The 24,597-nt window shown below is 42.8% G+C and overlaps 1 pseudogene; it reads left to right on the forward strand.

Moving 5' to 3' along the window:
- The first annotated feature begins 5,515 nt into the window (after positions 1–5,515).
- Positions 5,516–10,155, forward strand: LOC123726129 (glutathione synthetase-like; annotated as a pseudogene).
- The last annotated feature ends 14,442 nt before the right edge of the window (positions 10,156–24,597 follow it).

The following is a 24,597-nucleotide window of genomic DNA, read 5'->3' on the forward strand; positions in this document are numbered from 1 at the left end:
GAATATGTGATGGTGTGGTAGACATATAGAATATGTGATGGTGTGGTCGACATGTAGAATATGTGATGGTGTGGTAGACATGTAGAATATGTGATGGTGTGGTAGACATGTAGAATATGTGATGGTGTGGTAGACATAGAATATGTGATGGTGTGGTCGACATGTAGAATATGTGATGGTGTGGTAGACATGTAGAATATGTGATGGTGTGGTAGACATGTAGAATATGTGATGGTGTGGTAGACATCGAATATGTGATGGTGTGGTCGACATGTAGAATATGTGATGGTGTGGTAGACAAGTAGAATATGTGATGGTGTGGTAGACATGTAGAATATGTGATGGTGTGGTAAACATGTAGAATATGTGATGGTGTGGTAAACATGTAGAATATGTGATGGTGTGGTAGACATGTAGAATATGTGATGGTGTGGGAGACATGTAGAATATGTGATGGTGTGGGAGACATGTAGAATATGTGATGGTGTGGTAGACATGTAGAATACGTGATGGTGTGGTAAAAATGTAGAATATGTGATGGTATGGTAGACATCGAATATGTGATGGTATGGTAGACATGTAGAATATGTGATGGTATGGTAGACATGTAGAATATGTGATGGTATGGTAGACATGTAGAATATGTGATGGTATGGTAGACATGTAGAATATGTGCACATGGAAGTGTTGTCAAAACAACAGACAGAGGCTGTGTCTGAGAAGATCTGAAACATAATTCTGTTTCCTTTCTTCCTTCCCTTTGCTGTCCCGAATGCGTAAAAGCCTTACAAGAGCTTGTGTGAGTTGGGCCAGGGGGGCATAGCAGGCTGTTGTTATGATGGGCATGACAGCACTGTAGCAATAGAATCCTGACATGTGCTCCCTGGTCTTGGTAAAACCCCTGCCATTTGCTCCAGCTCCCCTGTCACTGTCTGGTCAGACGCTTAGCAGCTTGTTGGCGAAAAGCTCATTCATCAGCTACAAAACTGTGAATTCATTGGATCCTTTAAAAAAAATACATAATGTAACTAGACAAATCAGTTAAGAATAAATTCTTATTTAGAATGAAGGCCTACCCCGGCCAAACCATACCCCGGCCAAACCCTAACCAGGACAATGCTGGGCCAATTGTGTGCTGCCCTTTGGGACACCCAATCACAGCTGGTTGTGATACAGCCTGGAATCAAACCAGGGTCTTTAGTGACGCCTCTGGCACTGAGATGCAGTGCCTTAGCCCACTGCGCCACTCACGAGTCACTCTATTTCCCATAACAATGATTAGGAAGCATGTAATTGGCCATATATTTCCACATACAGTGCATTTGGAAAGTATTCAGACCCCTTCCCTTTTTCCACATTTTGATACGTTACAGCCTTATTCTAAACTCAACAATGTTTACAGATATGACCTCCTTTCTTTACAATGCCTTTCAAAGCAGTGCACTTTCCCCCAACTTTCTTATTCAATATTCCTAACAGGGACCAGAAGGTGACACGACCATGGTTATGGCTTTGGTAAAACCAGACCAGTTTGTCCTGAAGCCACAGAGGGAAGGTTAGAGGACCTCGGCTCTTTACTTCACTTCTCTCATGACCCTGACCTTGTCATGCTCTGGTTTGTCTGCTGACATTGTTGCCTACAGGATAGGAATTCTACACATCTATGGAGCCGAGAGCTGTCAGGTACTTGAGGGAGTGAAGCAGAGCACTGAGAGGATGGCTTATATCCTGATGGACAAGGTTCAGCCCTGCCCTGTACACAACTACCTCCTGAGGCTGAGGATGCCACTTCAACTCAGGACCTGTCTAAGTGACCTGGGTGTATTTGGGGTCTACGTCATGTACAGTCACAGACCCATCTGTACACATTCCTTTACAGCTTTACAGAAATTACTATACAACTTCACAGAAATTGTATCTGTAAGTTGAGTTTAAATGAAATATACTGTAGTATACATTTTTCCATTAAGTGAAGATGTGGTGATCACAATGTACTTCTGCAGATGAATGATGTCCTTTTTCTCCAATCTGAATGATTGTGTGTGTGTGTCCTCACTTTATGATTTATGCTTCCACACAGGCAGGACCAAGACATGGTGCTGGACATCTGAGGACCAATAATGATGACCACACTGATGGAGGTGTGGCTGCTGGAGTGGCATTGCTAGACAACCCACTCCTCGTCTGACCTATACTGCCCTCTGTCACATTACTAGTGGAACTGTAATAAGAAAAGTTAAACACACAAGTGTCCTTCTTTGACCACAGAGAAAATTGCTGCTCCCTTATTATTTTTTCTTTAATAGTTTTACTTGGTTTTCACTGTAAAATCAAATGTGTGCTCTTACAGCTTGTTAAGATCAGGGCTAAGTACATCTATCTTGAATGAAGTGTATGAGCAGCGGCATTGTCATAATGACGAGTTTGGTGTTCGACAAGCCACGTGCGACATGCATGCGCAGTTACAAGCCTGCTAGAGTCATTGGCGGAGGGAGGAAAGCTGTGTATGGACACTGAAGTCTTATTGCCGCAATACATTTGCATCACTGCTCGGTAGACTTAAAAAGTGACAGAAAAATGTAATGTACAGAACTATGATTATTTCAGACCAAAAGGTGACATCCCCATTTGATAAATTAGTTAACAGACCAGTAAGAAAACATTGCAAACCTCTCTGCCAATAATGGCTAATTTTCTGTTTTCCCCTCCTGACCCAGAAAGTCCTAAAAAAAAATGTTGCTTGAGAAATTGCCCTTCGCTATTTTTGACCGTTTAATTGGAAACAATCACAGTAAGGTACTTAATTGTTACCCAGAAATGATTTGCTATTGAGAGAAACGTTTGCATTGGACCTTTAAGAGGGTATCTTTACTAGGGGTTAGAGGGATTGCTTTTCATGTGTTGCCTGCACATTATACCTCCTGTACGTCAATTTTAGTTTTCATCTGTGTTTTTTCATAAATCTTTTTTTAAAGGTGCAATCTGCGATCGGTAAATCCATTTTTAGACTTTAAAATGAAACATGATATACAGTGTACAAAACATTAAGAACATCTTCCTAATTTTGAGTTGCGCACCCCCAACCTTTCCCTCAGAACAGCTTCAGGTCATTGGGGAATGGACTGTACAAGGTGTTGAAAGCTTTCCACAGGGATGCTGGCCCATGTTGACTCCTATGCTTCCCAAAGTTCTGTCAAGTTGGCTGGATGTCCTTTGGGTGGTGGACCATTCTTGATACACAAGGGAAACACAGCAGTGTTTTCAGTTCTTGATGCAAACCAGTGCGCCTTGCACCTACTACCATACCTCATTCAAAGAAACTTAAATCTTTTGTCTTGCCCATTCACACACGATCCATGTCTCGACAGTCTCGAGGCTTCAAAATCCTTCTTTAACCTGTCTCCCCTTCATCTACTGATTGAAGTGGATTTAATAAGGGATCTATCAGGATAAGGTAAGACCCAGATGCAGAATGTGTCGAAGTAACAATGTTTAATACAGCAACAGAGGCAAAGGTACAGGACAGCGGTCGGGTTAGGCAGAGGTCGGAAATCCAGATGGGGCAAAGGTACAGGACGGCAGGCAGGGTCAAGGGCAGGGAGAGTGGTTGGGCAGGCAGGTTCAGGACAGGCAAGGGTCAAAAACCAGGAAGATGAGAAATAGAGAGTCTGGGAAAAGACAGGAACTGACAGGACAAACGCTGGTAAGCTTGACAAACAAGATGAACTGGCCCAGACAGACAGAAAACACAGGTATAAATACCCAGAGGATAAGTGGGGAAGATGGGCGACACCTGGAGGGGGTGGAGACAAGCACAAGGACAGGTGGAACAGATTAGGGTGTGACAGGATCCTAACTTTCACCTGGATTCACCTGGTCACTATGTCATGGAAAGAGCAGGTGTTCTTAATGTTTTGTTCACTCAGTGTATACTCATTGATTCTTGAAGTATATAACTTATAAAAGCGTGAGTTTAGTGAACTTAGTTCAACTGTCGTTCAACTGTCGCATCAGAACCAAAAATATAAGCTTGTTTATTCCATTGTTTGTAAACAATGCAATTGTAAGAAAACTGTATCGCTCCAAAACATGGTTAAAACTATACTTTTACATCATGGATTATCAGTCCTTGCACCCATAGCGCTGTCTATTCATTTGAGAGTGGTTACATTTCTCTAGCCCCAACCCCTATGAGATTTTTTACCAAAACAGCTTTCTGTTGTTTGAATTGCAGATTTCCCTTTTAAAGAAAATGTTCAAATTAGTTCAAGAGGGGATACTTAGAACAAGAGCAAATGTCACCGATAATACTCCAGAAAAGAATTCTCCTCTGAGGGAAATTATTTTTCACAAGCTCGTACACTTGTAACACAGACAACCATGCCAAATTAGGTAAACTTCCATTTACATTTTACATTTTAGTCATTTAGCAGACGCTCTTATCCAGAGCGACTTACAGTAGTTAATGCATACATTTCATAATTTTTTTCCCATCTCTTGTATATGAAGTGAGACAGTGAAGCCAGCAGAGAAAGTCAATTAAACTGTTAAGCTCCTGCTGAACCGGGCCAGAAATCAATACCTGTGGTATCGTACATGATACATTATTTTATTATAATAAAGGTAGAATGTACACTTAATATGATTATTCTGGGTCCTGGAAACCGGCCCTAAAAGTTTGTGAAAGAGAACGCGTTTTTCTTGAACTTTGAAAACTTGAACATAGGTGAACTGCAATGGCTAGCAGTCCCAGTGGGGTTCCAGAGGAGGTGTTGAACACTGAACTTATAAAGAATTTAGTGGAAGAAGCTAAAGATATTTAGAAGCTAAAGATATTTGCCCTTCTGATACGGACTAAAGATATGTACTAAAGAAACCCCCACCTCATCCGAGGTAAACCTGTCTATTATTCAGCTCACAGGTAGATAGTAGATTATTGACCATGCTTATGCATAAACTAAGAGATCTCCAGCAACTGTATTTTTAAGTTTTATTTTATTTAACCTTTATTTAACTAGGCAAGTCAGTTAAGAACAAATTCTTATTTACAATTAACGGCCTACCAAAAGGCAAAAGGCCTCATGCTGGGATGGGGGCTGGGAATAAAAACAAAAATATATTAAATAAAAATATAGGACAAAACACACATCATGACAAAGGAGACAACACAACACTACATAAAGACGACATAAGTAAGAGGACGACATAGCATGGCAGCAACTGCCAGTCATTGACCAATGACTAAACGCTATAGCTAGTAACTTTAATTAAAAAACATATATCTGGGGGTAAAAGACTACTAGAATGTTCTACAGTCACTGAAATGAGTCCTCATCCACCCCTCAATACCATAGAAAACTTGCTTATAACACCGTATTACTTGATATATGGTATTACTATGGAATCCTCTACTATAAGATGGTTAGACCCTTGAGATGGTGTGCTTAGGGGATTTAGTTCAGAGTATCAACAACTGCGCGATGAGAATGAGCAGGTCAGCCATTGTTCAGCAGCCATGTCAGGACGTAGAGTGTTAGAGCTACTTTACACGTGTCTGGTTGCAGATGGTGACCTACACACCGTTCAGACTCTTCCCCTCACCAGTGACTTGGCTAAAGCTACCTACCACCAGGTTCCAGCAGTACAGACACATTACAACCGACTGGTGGACAAGATGAGCCAGGACTCAAGCCAGGTAATACAGACAGAGCTGTATGACCAAGCAGTTGGTTAATGTGAACCAAAGATTCTAGTACTGTAAAGTCACATTGAAATCTGCAGATTACTGAAGGTGCTTGATCTCTGCACAATGTAAGGATGTGCTTCTATCTTCATAGCACTATCACAGTGGATGATTTCACTGCCAGGTTGTTCAGGTAAGGTATTGCTCTGTCACACAAAAATAATATTGGTGATGAATTTTCTCATGCAACTTTCCAGTCCATAGTTTTGGGTCTGAATTGCTCAGACTACATGCTGAAGCAAAGTGGTGATGGGAGCCCCCTTGAAGCAGATAGCAGATAGGGATTAACAGCATTGCTGCCAGTGACTGTGGTGTTTCTGCCCGCACACCAGACGTCCACCGGTATGTTCACACAACTAGTTATCAAATGATACCTTTAAATGTCCCCTGTGAATAATTTTTCTAAATTAGGCCTGTTATTATTTAATTACTAGGCACATCCTGAAGAGGGCTGGTCAGTTGGAGAAAAGCAAGCATATCCTAGACAACAGCCCTCCTGCAGGTCTGGCATAAGGCCTGTGACCTCTACGGCTCAGAGAAGTGGGGGTCATAAGGTTTTCATATCACTTTGACTTTGAATGATTCAAACTCCAACTGGCAAGGCTTACTATCTAACTCTCACTCACTAACTCTCACTCACTGGTTGAAGAGTTCCAAAGAAGCATCTTTAGCCATAGATTTACTGAGAACGATCTATGGAACAAGTAAGTTTGGTTGTATTCCTTGGTGCTTATTAGTCAAGTGAATCATTATCAGTTATGGTACAATAAAGTCATGAGTGTTCACAAATTGACGGCAACATGTTTTCCTTTATGCAGAAATATTCCTCTTATGCAAAGAGGGTTTGAAGTTGTATGGATTGTGTTTGTTTTCTAACAAGTGTTACTGACATGAACAAAATAACAAATGTTCATATCAGTGGAGGCTGCTGAGAGGAGGACTGCTTATAATAATGTCTGGAATGGAGTCAATGGAATAATATCAACCGGATGGAAACCAGGTCTTTGATGTGTTTGATTCCATTCCATTGACTCCATTCCAGACATTATTATGAGCCGTCCTCCCCTCAGCAGCCTCCACTGGTTCATATAAATGTTCATGTAAATAGCAAGTGGCAAATGCTACTTGACATGAAGCTTGTTTGCATTCAAGCAAGTCAAACTCTATATTTATATCTCTTGTTGTTTCTCATTCTCTCTGCAGAGATGGAAGAGAGGTTGCTATTTTATATTTCTTCTATGGGTACATTCCACAGAACTACAAAGAACAGGTTAGATATTAACATCCAGTCGTTTTACTTCACCTGTGGTTGTTAAAGCTGGAAGTCCATTCTCAGTAGCCATTGTAACGTTGAATGTACTGTATGTACACATAAACTCACAAGACTAATTCACAGACCACTTCCCGGTTCATCTGTAATGATGATACTGTTGGATTAGATTTGGCCATTTCATTCCACACTAATAATCTTCCCCGAGTGATTTTGTGTGGAACTGGGAGGCTCACCTCATGATGGAGCGCTCTCTGGCTGTGAAATGTCCAAACATCAGCACACACCTGGCCGGCACCAAGAAGGTCCAACAGGAACTGGCCAGACCTGGTGTTCTGGAGAGGTTCCTTCCCGGTGAACCTGACGTCGTTGACCAGATCTGGGCCACCTTTGCTGGACTGTATACATTAGATATGGTAAGAGAACCTGGTTCAATGTTTACATACTACCTATTTTCTTTACAATGCTGTTATAAGTAGTTTGCATTTCTTCTTCAACTTTCCTATTGGATATCTTACTAACAGGGACCAGAAGGTGACAATGTCTAAGGCAAAATCAGACCAGTTTGTCCTGAAGCCACAGAGAGAAGGCTGGGTTAAGAGGACCTCAGCTCTGTACTTCTTCTCACTATGTCACTTTAAGACCAATTGAATGGTCTACAATTTACAAACTCCTCAAACTCCTCCCACTCTGTGCCCCAGCTGAGGTTAAATGAATGCACCTAGTCTCTCATGAACTTGACCTCTAACCTTGTCAATCTCTGGCCTGTATGCTGATGTGTAGAATTCCTCTCCTCTTGTAGTCAACGACATCTATGGAGCTGAGATCTGTCAGGTACTGGAGGGAGTAAAATATTATTTCATTAGCACTTATTTTTTCTAAATGTTTTGCTTTTGATTTCTTCACAGCTTATTGACATGATTGGCAAGGATCAACCAAGTCTAATGTAGAATTATGCTGAGTTCATTCAGGGGTAATTGATTTGGAAACAAATATATAACAATACACAGGCATTAATACAGGCAGCTCAATTCCGATCTTTTGGCAATTATTGTCAAAAGAGCTGATCTGATTGGTCCAAAGACCAATTGGTGAAGAAATGATCAGAATTGGGCTGCCTGTGTTAATGCACTATTACTCATATGCAAATGGAGTAATGTTGTAGAAAATTGCAGTTCTTTAGTTTGAACACCAGGTGAGAGTAAAGGATAAACTGCTGTCTTTGCAAAAGGCCCAGATGAGAGAAACAGTTTTTTCGTCAATCATTCTAAAACCCTTTTGAACATAATTTTTTTGAACAGGTCGATCAGTGGTCATACTGTGTGATGGTTATCAATGAATGGATCGTTTTTGGAAACATGTCAAACACACTTCAGATATGCAATGCAACTGCTGGTCATAGTTGAAAAGTCTGCTGTGTCAACCATCAAATTATTTACGTATAATCTCAATGCTCATCCTGATAAAGTTATCTGTTCCTCTGCGTAGCCATTCAATTCTCTGTTCATGATCTACCAACCAGGGTTGGGGTCAATTCGAATCAAAGGCATTCAAATAAGGAAGCAAACTTAAGTTATAATTCAAACATTGAAAAAAGGGTATCTATTTTCAATGACAAAGTTTTCCCATTTTAGAATGTTTTATTGAAATCACTTCCTGAATTGAATGTCTTTGAATTGAACCAAACTGTGGTACCAACTCTCTGCAGAAGACAACAAAGACACAATGGGTCCAAATTGGCTGTCCGGAATGAACAAACACCCACAACTCGCCCTCCTTGTCTCTGGCAGTGCTATTGTCTACTCTGCCTGTGTGTTTTATTCTGCTGCCATCAGATCAGAGCTCTTTGTTATTGATCCCCGGTGGAACACATTCCAGGAGGCGGGTCATCAAACAGACAGACACACAGGTCACTCTCACTGGGTTTGATGTCAGCACCAGCCGGGAAACGCAAGTGCCTCCCACTTTACTTCCTGGACTGCAGCAGCAGGATTCTGTCAAAAAACAAACTGTGTTTGTTCCCGGCAAAAGGTTCCTCTAGGGTCAGGATATGTATTGTTTTTTGTTCCAGTGATCACTAAGAAGGCACTTTTTTGTCATACATTTCCTTTATCTGAAATTGCTCCACATGACTGTTCCGAAAGCTGACAAAGAATTTCACCTATTTTCTCCATTAATGACTCCACTATTGATGTTTCTTTGCCAGCTTGCTCACATTCTCAGGTGATTGGCAGGGCAGAATGAGGAAAACGCTTGAGAGAGACTGTAGTGGATCAACCTTCAGCTCTGATCACGGCTAAAAGCAAACTGTTGGGGATAACAGGCTGGTTACACAAGTGGCCCAGTTAGCAGTGGCACTGTGGCAGAAAGTGGCAGAGACTGCAGATGGAAGCGCCAGGTCAGGAAGGAACAACCGGAAGTGGGTCATGACAGGGTGGAAGTGGGTCACAGTGCTCTGGCTCTGCATGGGAGGACAGGGAGGGACAGCAGCACTGGGACAGGATTGGGAGTATCTTCCCTGCCAGCCTGATTCAGTTCCCTGCTGCACTCCTTACAGCCGCTCACTCCTTACAGCCGCTGACTCCTTACAGCCGCTGACTCCCTACAGCCGCTCACTCCTTACAACCGCTCACTCCCTACAGCCGCTCACTCCCTACAGCCGCTCACTCCTTACAGCCGCTCACTCCCTACAGCCGCTCACTCCCTACAGCCGCTGACTCCCTACAGCCGCTCACTCCCTACAGCCGCTCACTCCTTACGGCCGCTGACTCCCTACGGCCGCTGACTCCCTACGGCCGCTGACTCCTTACGGCCGCTCACTCCTTACGGCCGCTCACTCCTTACGGCCGCTCACTCCTTACGGCCGCTCACTCCCTACGGCCGCTCACTCCCTACGGCCGCTCACTCCCTACAGCCGCTCACTCCCTACAGCCGCTCACTCCCTACAGCCGCTGACTCCCTACGGCCGCTGACTCCCTACGGCCGCTCACTCCCTACAGCCGCTGACTCCTCACAGCCGCTCACTCCCTACAGCCGCTCACTCCCTACAGCCGCTCACTCCCTACAGCCGCTCACTCCCTACAGCCGCTCACTCCTTACAGCCGCTCACTCCTTACAGCCGCTGACTCCCTACAGCCGCTGACTCCTTACAGCCGCTGACTCCTTACAGCCGCTGACTCCTTACAGCCGCTCACTCCTTACAGCCGCTCACTCCCTACAGCCGCTCACTCCCTACAGTCGCTCACTCCCTACAGCCGCTCACTCCCTACAGCCGCTCACTCCCTACAGCCGCTCACTCCCTACAGCCGCTCACTCCCTACAGCCGCTCACTCCTTACAGCCGCTGACTCCTTACAGCCGCTGACTCCTTACAGCCGCTCACTCCCTACAGCCGCTCACTCCCTATAGCCGCTCACTCCTTACAGCCGCTCACTCCCTACAGCCGCTGACTCCCTATACCACTCTGTTTTGTCCGTAGACTGTAAAAATAAACATGGTCAACTGAAATGTGTTTACTATGAATCAATTATTGTTTTATTCAACACTCTCTCTTGAAGGTAAAGTGCATAGACATAGCTGTGGATACAAGGACTGGCTATCCATAATATAAGCATTATTGCTTTAACCATGTTTTGAGGCTGTATAGTGTTTGTTTACATTTACTTTGTTTACAAAGAGTGGAGAAAAAAAGCTCATATTTGGGTTCTGATGGGGTACGACAGTTGAACTAAGCTAAAGGCATGTATAAGTCATATTCTTCAAGAATCAACAAGTGCATGTCATTAATTAATTAATTAATTTAATTAAGTCCAAAAATGGATGTAGCTACTGCAGATTGCCCCTTTTACCCACCTATGCTAGACTCTAGTCTATTTTCACACCCTGGAGAAAACCCTTGTATTCTACAGTATATTTACTCATTCTTCTTCCTTTTCTGCTACTTCATAAAACCATAGTAGGCAATAGAATAGCCTATATTTACGCATTCTTCTTCTTCAGTAAACCCTAGTAGGCTACACTACATTTACTCATTCTTCTTCTTCAATGTCCTCTTCATGCAGCACTGGTTGAAGCAGAATCTGCAGCATTTAACTGTCACCTTGACAACAGTTATAACTAAGACAATGAGCAGGGCGAAGACATTTAGCCAGAGGTCACAACATTAATATTGAAGTCTTTTCCCACGCCTTGTGCTGCCATGCGCTGCACGCTGTCACCCTGGTCAGCAAACAGGGGCAGCGTCAGTGTGGGTACACTGTTGCAGATCCCATGTATCCCGCCTTTGTGTGATGAAGGCCTTGATGCTGGGATGGCCCAACAGATTGCTGTGGGGGAGCCAGCTCATGGCCATCACAAGCAGCTTCCCAACCTGAGTGGAGACCAGACAGACATGGAGCAGCAGCCCTCAGAAACAGCAAAGAGAGAACGCTACACTCAGTTATACTACAGAGTAGAGGGAACAATTCACACACACTTACACTGTACAATAGCAAGTGAACAGTAGCTGAGAATTGACAATGCAGTTTTCATTGTTTTACTGTGCCATCAATGAAATGTTTAAACAGAAGAAAGATGTTTCAAAAGTTGACATCTTACATGGTTTAGGAGGAGTTTACATGTTACATGGCTTAGGAGGAGTTTACATGTTACATAGTTTAGGAGTAGTTTACATGTTACATAGTTCAGGAGGAGTTTACATGTTACATAGTTCAGGAGTAGTTTACATGTTACATAGTTTAGGAGTAGTTTACATGTTACATCGTTTAGGAAGAGTTTACATGTTACATAGTTCAGGAGTAGTTTACATGTTACATAGTTCAGGAGTAGTTTACGTTACATAGTTTAGGAGGAGTTTACATGTTACATAGTTCAGGAGGAGTTTACATGTTACATAGTTTAGGAGTAGTTTACATGTTACATAGTTTAGGAGGAGTTTACATGTTACATAGTTTAGGAGGAATTTACATGTTACATAGTTTAGGAGGTGTTTACATGTTACATAGTTCAGGAGTAGTTTACATGTTACATAGTTTAGGAGGAGTTTACATGTTACATAGTTTAGGAGTAGTTTACATGTTACATAATTTAGGAGGAGTTTACATGTTACATAGTTCAGGAGTAGTTTACATGTTACATAGTTTAGGAGGAGTTTACATGTTACATAGTTCAGGAGTAGTTTACATGTTACATAGTTTAGGAGTAGTTTACATGTTACATAGTTCAGGAGTAGTTTACATGTTACATAGTTTAGGAGGAGTTTACATGTTACATAGTTCAGGAGTAGTTTGCATGTTACATAGTTTAGGAGGAGTTTACATGTTACATAGTTTAGGAGTAGTTTACATGTTACATAGGTCAGGAGGAGTTTACATGTTACATAGTTCAGGAGTAGTTTACATGTTACATAGTTTAGGAGGAGGTTACATGTTACATAGTTCAGGAGTAGTTTACATGTTACATAGGTTAGGAGGAGTTTACATGTTACATAGTTTAGGAGTAGTTTACATGTTACATAGTTTAGGAGGAGTTTACATGTTACATAGTTTAGGAGGTGTTTACATGTTACATAGTTCAGGAGTAGTTTACATGTTACATAGTTTAGGAGGAGTTTACATGTTACATAGTTTAGGAGGAGTTTACATGTTACATAGTTTAGGAAGAGTTTACATGTTACATAGTTTAGGAGTAGTTTACATGTTACATAGTTCAGGAGTAGTTTACATGTTACATAGTTTAGGAGGAGTTTACATGTTACATAGTTCAGGAGTAGTTTACATGTTACATAGTTTAGGAGGAGTTTACATGTTACATAGTTTAGGAGGAGTTTACATGTTACATAGTTTAGGAGGTGTTTACATGTTACATAGTTCAGGAGTAGTTTACATGTTACATAGTTTAGGAGGAGTTTACATGTTACATAGTTTAGGAGGAGTTTACATGTTACATAGTTTAGGAGTAGTTTACATGTTACATAGTTTAGGAGGAGTTTACATGTTACATAGTTCAGGAGTAGTTTACATGTTACATAGTTCAGGAGTAGTTTACATGTTACATAGTTTAGGAGGAGTTTACATGTTACATAGTTTAGGAGGAGTTTACATGTTACATAGTTTAGGAGGAGTTTACATGTTACATAGTTTAGGAGTAGTTTACATGTTACATAGTTCAGGAGGAGTTTACATGTTACATAGTTCAGGAGTAGTTTACATGTTACATAGTTTAGGAGGAGTTTACATGTTACATAGTTCAGAAGTAGTTTACATGTTACATAGTTTAGGAGGAGTTTACATGTTACATAGTTTAGGAGGTGTTTACATGTTACATAGTTCAGGAGTAGTTTACATGTTACATAGTTTAGGAGGAGTTTACATGTTACATAGTTCAGAAGTAGTTTACATGTTACATAGTTTAGGAGGAGTTTACATGTTACATAGTTTAGGAGGTGTTTACATGTTACATAGTTCAGGAGTAGTTTACATGTTACATAGTTTAGGAGGAGTTTACATGTTACATAGTTTAGGAGGAGTTTACATGTTACATAGTTCAGGAGGAGTTTACATGTTACATAGTTCAGGAGTAGTTTACATGTTACATAGTTTAGGAGGAGTTTACATGTTACATAGTTCAGAAGTAGTTTACATGTTACATAGTTTAGGAGGAGTTTACATGTTACATAGTTTAGGAGTAGTTTACATGTTACATAGTTTAAGAGGAGTTTACATGTTACATAGTTTAGGAGTAGTTTACATGTTACATAGTTTAGGAGGAGTTTATATGTTACGTAGTTTAAGAGGAGTTTACATGTTACATAGTTCAGGAGGAGTTTACATGTTACATAGTTTAGAAGTATATATGTTACATAGTTTAGGAGTAGTTTACATGTTACATAGTTTACGTGGAGTTTACATGTTACATAGTTTAGAAGTATATATGTTACATAGTTTCAGAGTAGTTTACATGTTACATAGTTAAGGAGGAGTTTACATGTTACATAGTTCAGGAGTAGTTTACATGTTACATAGTTCAGGAGTAGTTTACATGTTACATAGTTTAGGAGGAGTTTACATGTTACATAGTTCAGGAGGAGTTTACATGTTACATAGTTTAGGAGTAGTTTACATGTTACATAGTTTAGGTGGAGTTTACATGTTACATAGTTTAGGAGGAATTTACATGTTACATAGTTTAGGAGGAGTTTACATGTTACATAGTTTAGAAGTATATATGTCACATAGTTCAGGTGGAGTTTACATGTTACATAGTTTAGGAGGAGGAGCAAACAGCTGGAGGTAGGGCTTTCTCCTATAGAGCTCCATTTTTATGGAATGGTCTGCTTACCCATGTGAGAGACGCAGACTCGGTCTCAACCTTTAAGTCTCTACTGAAGACTCATCTCTTCAGTGGGTCCTATGATTGAGTGTAGTCTAGCCCTGGAGTGTGAAGGTTAACGGAAAGGCACTGGAGCAACGAACCGCCCTTGCTGTCTCTGCCTGCCTGGTTCCCCTCTCTCCACTGGGATTCTCTGCCTCTAACTCTATTACAGGGGCTGAGTCACTGGCTTACTGGTGCTCTTCCATGCCGTCCCTAGGAGGGGTGCGTCACTTGAGTGGGTTGAGTCACTGACGTTATCTTCCTGTCTGGGTTGGCGCCCCCCCTTGGGTTGTACCGTGGCGGAGATCTTTGTGGGCTATACTTGGCTTTGTTTCAGGATGGTAAATTGGTGGTTGAAGACATCCCTCTAGTGGTGTGGGGGCTGTGCTTTGGCAAAGTAGGTGGGGTTATATCCTGCCTGTTTGGCCCTGTCCGGGGGTATCGTCGGATGGGGCCACTGTGTCTCTCGACCCCTCCTGTCTCAGCCTCCAATATTTATACTGCAGTAGTTTATGTGTCGAGGGGCTAGGGTCAGTCTGTTATATCTGGAGTATTTCTCCTGTCTTATCCAGTGTCCTGTGTGAATTTAAGTATGCTCTCTCTAATTCTTTCTTTCTTTCTCTCTCTCGGAGGACCTGAGCCCTAGGACAATGCCTCAGGACTACCTGGCCTGATGACTCCTTGCTGTCCCCTGTCCACCTGGCCGTGCTGCTGCTCCAGTTTCAACTGTTCTGCCTGCGGCTATGGAACCCTGACCTGTTCACCGGACGTGCTACCTGTCCCAGACCTGCTGTTTTCAGCTCTCTAGAGACAGCAGGAGCGGTAGAGATACTCTGAATAATCGGCTATGAAAAGCCAACTGACATTTACTCCTGAGGTGCTGACCTGTTGCACCCTCGACAACCACTGTGATTATTATTATTTGACCCTGCTGGTCATCTATGGACATTTGAACATCTTGGCCATGTTCTGTTATAATCTCCACCCGGCACAGCCAGAAGAGGACTGGCCACCCCTCATAGCCTGGCTCCTCTCTAGGTTTCTTCCTAGGTTCTGGCCTTTCTAGGGAGTTTTTAGGAGGAGTTTACATGTTCAGGAGGAGTTTACATGTTACATAGTTCAGGAGGAGTTTACATGTTACATAGTTCAGGAGGAGTTTACATGTTACATAGTTTAGGAGGAGTTTACATGTTACATAGTTAAGGAGGAGTTTACATGGTTCAGGAGGAGTTTACATGTTATATAGTTTAGGAGGAGTTTACATGTTACATAGTTTAGGAGTTTACATAGTTTAGAAGTTTACATGTTATAGAGTTCAGAAGGAGTTTACATGGTATGTAGTTTAGGAGTAGTTTACATGTTACATAGTTTAGGAGGAGTTTACATGTTACATAGTTTAGGAGTAGTTTACATGTTACATAGTTTAGGAGGAGTTTACATGTTATAGAGTTCAGAAGGAGTTTACTTGGTTCAGGAGGAGTTTAAATGTTATGTAGTTTAGGAGGAGTTTACATGTTAAGTAGTTTAGGAGTAGTTTACATGTTACATAGGTTAGGAGGAGTTTACATGTTATATAGTTTAGGAGGTGTTTACATGTTACATAGTTTAGGAGGAGTTTACATGTTACATAGTTCAGGAGTAGTTTACATGTTATATAGTTTAGGAGGAGTTTACATGTTACATAGTTTAGGAGTAGTTTACATGTTACATAGTTTAGGAGGAGTTTACATGTTACATAGTTCAGGAGGAGTTTACATGTTATATAGTTTAGGAGGTGTTTACATGTTACATAGTTTAGGAGGAGTTTACATGTTATGTAGTTTAGGAGTAGTTTACATGTTACATAGTTTAGGAGGAGTTGACATGTTACATAGTTTAGGAGGAGTTTACATGTTACTGTCACGCTCTGACCTATGAGAGCTGTTTTTTCTCTGTGTAGTTAGGTCATTGTGTGATATGGGTGGGCAGTCTATGTTTGTTGTTTCTATGTTTAGTTCTTGTTTTTTTTATTTCTATGTTGAGTTTTGAGTTGAGTTCTCCAATTAGAGGCAGCTGGTATATGTTGTGTCTAATTGGAGATCATATTTAAGTTGGGGTTTTTCTATGGTGTTTTGTGGGTAGTTGTTTTCCGTTTTGTGGTTGTTGCCTGACGGAACTGTTTGCTGTCGTTTTTGTTCCTTTGTAAAGTGTTTCATTTTTTTCATTAAATAATAATCATGAGCACTCAACACGCCGCGCCTTGGTCCCCTCTATACGACTGCCGATACAGTTACATAGTTCAGGAGGAGTTTACATGTTACATAGTTTAGGAGGAGTTTACATGTTATATAGTTTAGGAGGAGTTTACATGTTACAGAGTTCAGGAGTTTACATGTTGCATAAGTTCAGGAGTTTACATGTTACATAGTTCAAGAGTTTACATGTTATATAGTTCAGGAGGAGTTTACATGTTACCTATTTCAGGAGTTTACATGTTACATGGTTCAGGAGTTTACATGTTACATGTTTCATTTTGAAAAGAAGGTCGACGACATCCGATCCTCGTTTGTTAAGTCAAACGACACCGCTGGTCCTGCTCACATTGCCCTACCCTATGCTTTGACCTCTTTCTCCCCTCTCTCTCCAGATGAAATCTTGCGTCTTGTGACGGCCGGCCGCCCAACAACCTGCCCGCTTGACCCTATCCCCTCCTCTCTTCTCCAGACCATTTCCGGAGACCTTCTCCCTTGCCTCACCTCGCTAATCAACTCATCCTTGACCGCTGGCTACGTCCCTTCCGTCTTCAAGAGAGCGAGAGTTGCACCCCTTCTCAAAAAAACTACACTCGATCCCTCCGATGTCAACAACTACAGACCAGTATCCCTTCTTTCTTTTCTCTCCAAAACTCTTGAACGTGCCGTCCTTGGCCAGCTCTCCTGCTATCTCTCTCAGAACGACCTTCTCGATCCAAATCAGTCAGGTTTCAAGGCTGGTCATTCAACTGAGACTGCTCTTCTCTGTGTCACGGAGGCTCTCACTGTTAAAGCTAACTCTCTCTCCTCTGCTCTCATCCTTATAGACCTATCTGCTGCCTTTGATACTGTGAACCATCAGATCCTCCTCTCCACCCTCTCCGAGTTGGGTATCTCCAGCGCGGCTCACTCTTGGATTGCGTCCTACCTGACAGGTCGCTCCTACCAGGTGGCGTGGCGAGAATCTGTCTCCGCACCACGTGCTCTCACCACTGGGGTCCCCCAGGGCTCAGTTCTAGGCCCTCTCCTATTCTCGCTATACACTAAGTCACTTGGCTCTGTCATATCCTCACATGGTCTCTCCTATCATTGCTACGCAGACGACACACAATTAATCTTCTCCTTTCCCCCTTCTGATAACCAGGTGGCGAATCGCATCTCTGCATGTCTGGCAGAAATATCAGTGTGGATGACGGATCACCACCTCAAGCTGAACCTCGGCAAGACGGAGCTGCTCTTCCTCCCGGGGGAGGACTGCCCTTTCCATGATCTTGCCATCACGGTGGACAACTCCATTGTGTCCTCCTCCCAGAGTGCTAAGAGCCTCGGCGTGACCCTGGACAACAAATTAAATCAAATCAAATGCATTTATATAGCCCTTCGTACATCAGCTGATATCTCAAAGTGCTGTACAGAAACTCAGCCTAAAACCCCAAACAGCAAGCAATGCATGTGAATGAAGCACGGTGGCTAGGAAAAACTCCCTAGGAAAAACTCCCTAGAAAGGCCAAAACCTAGGAAGAAACCTAGAGAGGAACCAGGCTATGAGGGGTGGCCAGTCCTCTTCTGGCTGTACCGGGTGGATATTATAACAGAACATGGTCAAGATGTTAAAATGTTCATAAATGACCAGCATGGTCAAATAATAATAATCATAGTAGTTGTCGAGGGTGCAACAAGCACGTCCGGTGAACAGGTCAGGGTTCCATAGCCGCAGGCAGAACAGTTGAAACTGGAGCAGCAGCACGGCCAGGTGGACAGGGGACAGCAAGGAGTCATCATGCCAGGTAGTCCTGAGGCATGGTCCTAGGGCTCAGGTCCGCCGAGAGAAAGAAAGAAAGAAAGAGAGAAAGAGAGAATTAGAGAGAGCATATTTAAATTCACACAGGACACCGGATAAGACAAGAGAAATACTCCAGATGTAACAGACTGACCCTAGCCCCCTGACACATAAACTACTGCAGCATAAATACTGGAGGCTGAGACAGGAGGGATCAGAAGACACTGTGGCCCCATCCGATGATACCCCCGGACAGGGCCAAACAGGCAGGATATAACCCCACCCACTTTGCCAAAGCACAGGCCCCACACCACTAGAGGGATGTCTCCAACCACCAACTTACCGTCCTAAGACAAGGCCGAGTATAGCCCGCAAAGATTTCCGCCATGGCACAACCCAAGGGGGGGGCGCCAACCCAAACAGGAAGACCACGTCAGTGACTCAACCCACTCAAGTGACGCACCCCTCCCATGGACGGCATGGAAGATCACCAGTAAGCCAGTGACTCAGCCCCTGTAATAGGGTTAGAGGCAGAGAATCCCAGTGGAGAGAGGGGAACAACACCCTGTCGTTCTCCGCTAACATAAAGGCGGTGACCCGATCCTGTAGGTTCATGCTATACAACATTCGCAGAGTACGACCCTGCCTTACACAGGAAGCGGCGCAGGTCCTAATCCAGGCACTTGTCATCTCCCGTCAGGATTACTGCAACTCGCTGTTGGCTGGGCTCCCTGCCTGTGTCATTAAACCCCTAAAACTCATCCAGAACGCCGCAGCCCGTCTGGTGTTCAACCTTCCCAAGTTCTCTCATGTCACCCCGCTCCTCCGCACACTCCACTGGCTTCCAGTTGAAGCTCGCATCTGCTACAAGACCATGGTGCTTGCCTACGGAGCTGTGAGGGGAACGGCATCTCCGTACCTTCAGGCTCTGATCAGGCCCTACACCCAAACAAGGGCACTGCGTTCATCCACCTCTGGCCTGCTGGCCCCGCTCAGCACAGTTCCCGCTCAGCCCAGTCAAAACTGTTCGCTGCTCTGGCACCCCAATGGTGGAACAAGCTCCCTCACGACGCCAGGACAGCGGAGTCAATCACCACCTTCCGTAGACACCTGAAACCCCACCTCTTTAAGGAATACCTAGGATAGGATAAAGTAATCCTTCTAACCCCCCCCAAAAAAAAAGATATAGATGTATTATTGTAAAGTGGTTGTTCCACTGGATATCATAAGGTCAATGCACCAATTTGTAAGTCGCTCTGGATAAGAGCGTCTGCCAAATGACGTAAATGTAAATGTTCAGGAGTTTACATGTTACATAGTTTAGGAGAATGTCTTGCAGTGGGATGAATCAGAATGGACTTATCCACCCCAGTTTACTCCCTTTCCTGAAAACAAATATGTATTGGGAATGTCAGTATTTCCTAACATGTTTACATTATGTTTTGTTTATATGCTATTAGATTTTTTTTAAATGGCCACCAGTCTTGTTGCTAGCATGTCAACAAAGTACACTACAGGGAGCATTCCCCACAGTCTTTGGTCCAGGCTCTGCTATGGGACTAAAGTCCAAAACAGACAACAGCGCAACTTGGCCGCCAAAGAATTTGGATCTCTCTATTTCCATTTAGTTTCAAAGCACTTTAACTATGTTATCTCCCTTTACATGTACATCACTTAACAGATGCTCGTATCCAGAGAAACTAGGGTTAAGCGCCTTGCTCAAGGGCGCATTGACAGATTTTTCACATAGTCGGCTCTGGGATTTTGAACCAGCGACCTTTCGGTTTCCGGCCCAACACTCTTAACTGCCGTACTTTATTGCTTTTATTGCGTCTTTTGCCCCTGACACTACCACATGTCTCTGTCCTACGTGTTCATGCCAGTGGTTTGGTAGAGGACCTTTAGAGTAGCTCTGTTAATAAGTGGAGATAATATGGTTGGGGACAAAGGTCTGTGCCAGCATGCTTCACTGCCTTTTCCCAGTCATAACATCCTGGCTAATGTCTGGAGTGGCTGGCTGCATGGAAGGAGAATGACATGGCAGGTAGCAGACCGACAGGAACCCATCAGGCCCATTACACTACACACACTATCCGCCTGAACAAGTACTGTTGTTCAGTAGGCTATAGGTCAGTGCTATCTGGGATCCTTGGGACGTCCCTAAACCAATCTCTAACTTTAACCTTAACCCCTACCCTTACCCTAATCCTAACCATAACTCTTACCTAACCCTAACCTTAACCACCTTTATTTCAATGGGGTAGGGATGTCCAAAGGATTCCCGATAGCACGGACCGTTGGCTGTTGCCTCAGAGGAAGAAAAGTGTTACAGCCACACGGGTCAAGGTTTAATTCCTGTTTTTCAACTTTTAAGTTCTTCATTACTGTAAAATGGAACTTTCCTACCCCCAACTTCCATTTCCACTTTTTTTATGACTGATAAAAGACTTGTGAAACTCAGTGAAACTCACAAAATCCTAAAGAATGCAGTTATAGGGCCACATTTCTTTGAAGAATTTGCATATATGAAATAATTTGCATACATTATACTTATCATAAATAACCATGCAATTGTAAAACAAAGTACATATTAGCTTGGCTGTGAAATGACTATGTCCTCAAGATTGTTTATAGCCAAAAGCCTTAGAATTACAGGCTCATTCAGGATTAAAGCCTCAAAATGAACAACAACAAGGAGAAGCATGTATTGACAAATCAGCATCTCTTTAACTACTCTCACAGGAATGAGGAAGTGAGTGAGGATCTAGTTTACGGGAAACTAGTGGGAGGGGTTGATGGGAATGCATGGGGGTGGTTATGAGGATGACTATAATAAATATTTTAACAGAGAGAGAGGAAGAGAGAATAGAGAGGTAGAATGCCTTTTAAACAATTGTAGCACAGTAACATTGGATTTGACATCCCAATTTGTTTATATGTGTAGGCCCACCATTGAACAAGGCCTACTATACTATGGTTCAATATAGTGTTTTGCTGATGTGTTCTAAACTTCATGTATGTCTACAGCTTAGGAGTTTACTATCGTACAAATCTCAGACAACTCTTTCAGTGAGTTTTCCAGGTCAATAGTACATTTAAGAGCTACAAAGACAACCCCTCAGTAACATCTTCTTGTCTGTAAACAATGGTTTTTTTTAAATGGTTGAGTCACAGGGGTGAGTCGACATGCACGTGTTGACAGTTGGCGGTCTGACTATAGGTCTTTGTGCTTCCTCCCTCTGCCTCAGAGGAGGACAGGAATCTGGTTGTGGTCTGGTCACCACACCCTTCCATCTGCCCCGCGCTCCATGCCGACCTGTTTGCCTGTTTGCTTTAGAGAGCAAGCTGACCTTTTTCCTTAATGGCCTATCTGGCCAATACAATGTGTGGGTCTGTGAGTCAGGCAGCAGGAATGCAGCACTCCCTGACGGGTAGCACCAGTCCCAAGGAGTCAGGGTCACCCTAAGACATTGCATTCTTGTCTTGGAAACCCCTGAAGCATCCTGCAGGCAAACATTGACTCAGTCATCTCCCACACTACAGCCAGACTCCCTCTCAGGCAGCTCTCTCATGTGCTGGCTTGTTGCAGTAGGAGGGTGCCTGGATGGCCAATCGTGGGATCCGTCACAGATGTGAAAGTGCTCGTGTGGATAGCTGGAATAGCTGTCCGCCCTCTCTTATTAGTGTGTCTGACTCATTCACAAAAATGTGAGAAAACTTCAACTGCAATACCTTGAACAAGTTCATCCGCAAACTCTGCAGTGTAGTTGATTATCTCTAACTTTCACAAAGAATAAAGCATGAGATGTGAGCCAAATAAAAATAGCAGCATTTGATAAGCTTATGGTGGGAAACAGGGTTTTGAATGTTTTCTTGAGAGCAGACATTTAGCAGAAGGTATCTATCTTCCAGTGATAATCCCTTAACTATCGGTTCTCTAAGATCCAGGCCACACACAGGCAATATTATTGAGGAGGACCAGGATCACTCACTGGTAGAACACCCTGCTATTCAGAGGAAAACGGATCACAGCGACCTCCGTCCAAAACATGACAAAATAAATGTTTTGGACAGCATACAAAACATACCTTGTGAAAGCACAGCCCTGTGTGATTAGCTGTTAGAAGTTGACTTTCAGATTGTAGTCTATGTTATGCATACTTGTGTAAACAGTCTGCATGTTTACTTTCAGGTTGTTGTCTGTGTTATGCATACAGTGTCAAAGTTCTGCGTGTTGACTTTCAGATTGTATTCTGTGTTATGCATACGGTGTAAACAGTCTGCATGTTTACTTTCGGACTGTAGTCTGTGTTATGCAAACCGTGTAAACAGTCTGTGTGTTGACTTTCAGATTGTTGTCCGTGTTATGTATAGTGTAAAGTCTGTGTAAGTCTTCTGTTCTTCAGAAGAAATTCTTGAGAACGATGCTCAGTAGATCTGATCCTTTGACAGGTTTGGGAGGGGGGAGTTTGTGTAACAGCTGGAGTTTCTCTTTCTGTTTCCCAAAAACTGATTTGTAGGAGTGGTGTACGGAAATGAGCATGTACACTGAGTGAACAAAACATGAATAACACATTCCTAATATTGAGTTGCATCCCTCTCGGAACAGGCTCTACAAGGTGTCGAAAGTGTTCTACAGGGATGTTGGCACATGCCCCGTTCAAAGGCACTTAAATCTTTTGTCTTGCCCATTCACCCTCTGAATGGCACACATACACAATCCATTTCTCAACTGTCTCAAGGCTTAAAAATCCTTCTTTAACCTGTCTCCTACCCTTCATCTACACTGATTGAAGTGGATTTAACAAGTGACACCAATAAGGGATCCTAGCTTTCACCTGGATCCACCTGGTCAGTCTATGTCATGGAAAGAGCAGGTGTTCTTAATGTTTTGTACAGTCAGTGTAGCTGTGCTGTAGCTGTAACTAATGGGTCATAAACTATGGTCAGAGTGGTAGAGAAATAATATAAGATGAGCAGCACTGTTAACACAACAATAACACCAGCGTTCACTGTTATTTGCTGTGTATGGATTTCAGTGGAGGCTGGTGGGAGGCTGCTATAGGAGGACGGACTCATTGTAATGGCTGGATTGGAACATTGAAACGGAGTCAAAAAGTGGTTTCCACATGTTTGATACAGTTCCATGTGTTCCATTCCAGCCATTACAATGAGTCCGTCCTCCTATAGCTCCTGCACCAGCCGCCACTGATCAAATCAAATCTAATTTTATTGGTCACATACACATGGTTAGCAGATGTTAATGTGAGTGTAGTGAAATGCTTGTGCTTCTAGTTCCGACCATGCAGTAATATCTAACAAGTAATCTAACAATTTCACAACTACCTTATACACACAAGTGTAAAGGAATGAATAAGAATATGTACATATAAATATATGGATGAGCGATGGCCGAACGGCATAGGCACGATGCAGTAGATGGTATACAGTACAGCATATACATATGAGATGAGTAATGTAGGGTATGTAAACATTATATAAAGTGCAATTGTTTAAATTGACTAGTAATACATTTATTACATCCCATTTTTAATTATTAAAGTGGCTAGAGATTTGAGTCAGTATGTTGGCAGCAGCCACTCAATGTTAGTGATGGCTGTTTAACAGTCTAATGGCCTTGAGATAGAAGCTGTTTTTCAGTCTCTCGGTTCCAGCTTTGCTGCACCTGTACTGACCTCACCTTCTGGATGTTAGCGGGTGAACAGGCAGTGGCTCGGGTGGTTGTTGTCCTTGATGATCTTTTTGGCCTTCCTGTGACATCGGGTGGTGTAGGTGTCCTGGAGGGCAGGTAGTTTGCACCCGGTGATGCGTTGTGCAGACCTCACTACCCTCTGGAGAGCCTTACGGTTATGGGCGGAGCAGCTGCCGTACCAGTCGGTGATACAGCCCGACAGGATGCTCTCGATTGTGCATCTGTAATAGTTTGTAAGTGTTTTTGGTGACAAGCCAAATTTCTTCAGATGAATATGGTACAATGATAAATGAATTGAGGAAACATATTTTGGAAAAGTTTGTGTTGTAACAGCATACCTAGACAAATAATCAAGTTGTGAGAATTTTTTATTTATTTTCCAACAGTCCCTCACTGTAGATTGGCTTTGTCCTGCTACTGTGATCACTCAATCTAAAATGCAGATGCGCTCCATAGCTGAGGAGAGAATGAGTCATCGATTCTCCACCCA

Source organism: Salmo salar, chromosome ssa13, assembly GCF_905237065.1.
Source record: "Salmo salar chromosome ssa13, Ssal_v3.1, whole genome shotgun sequence".
Lineage (NCBI taxonomy): Eukaryota > Metazoa > Chordata > Actinopteri > Salmoniformes > Salmonidae > Salmo > Salmo salar.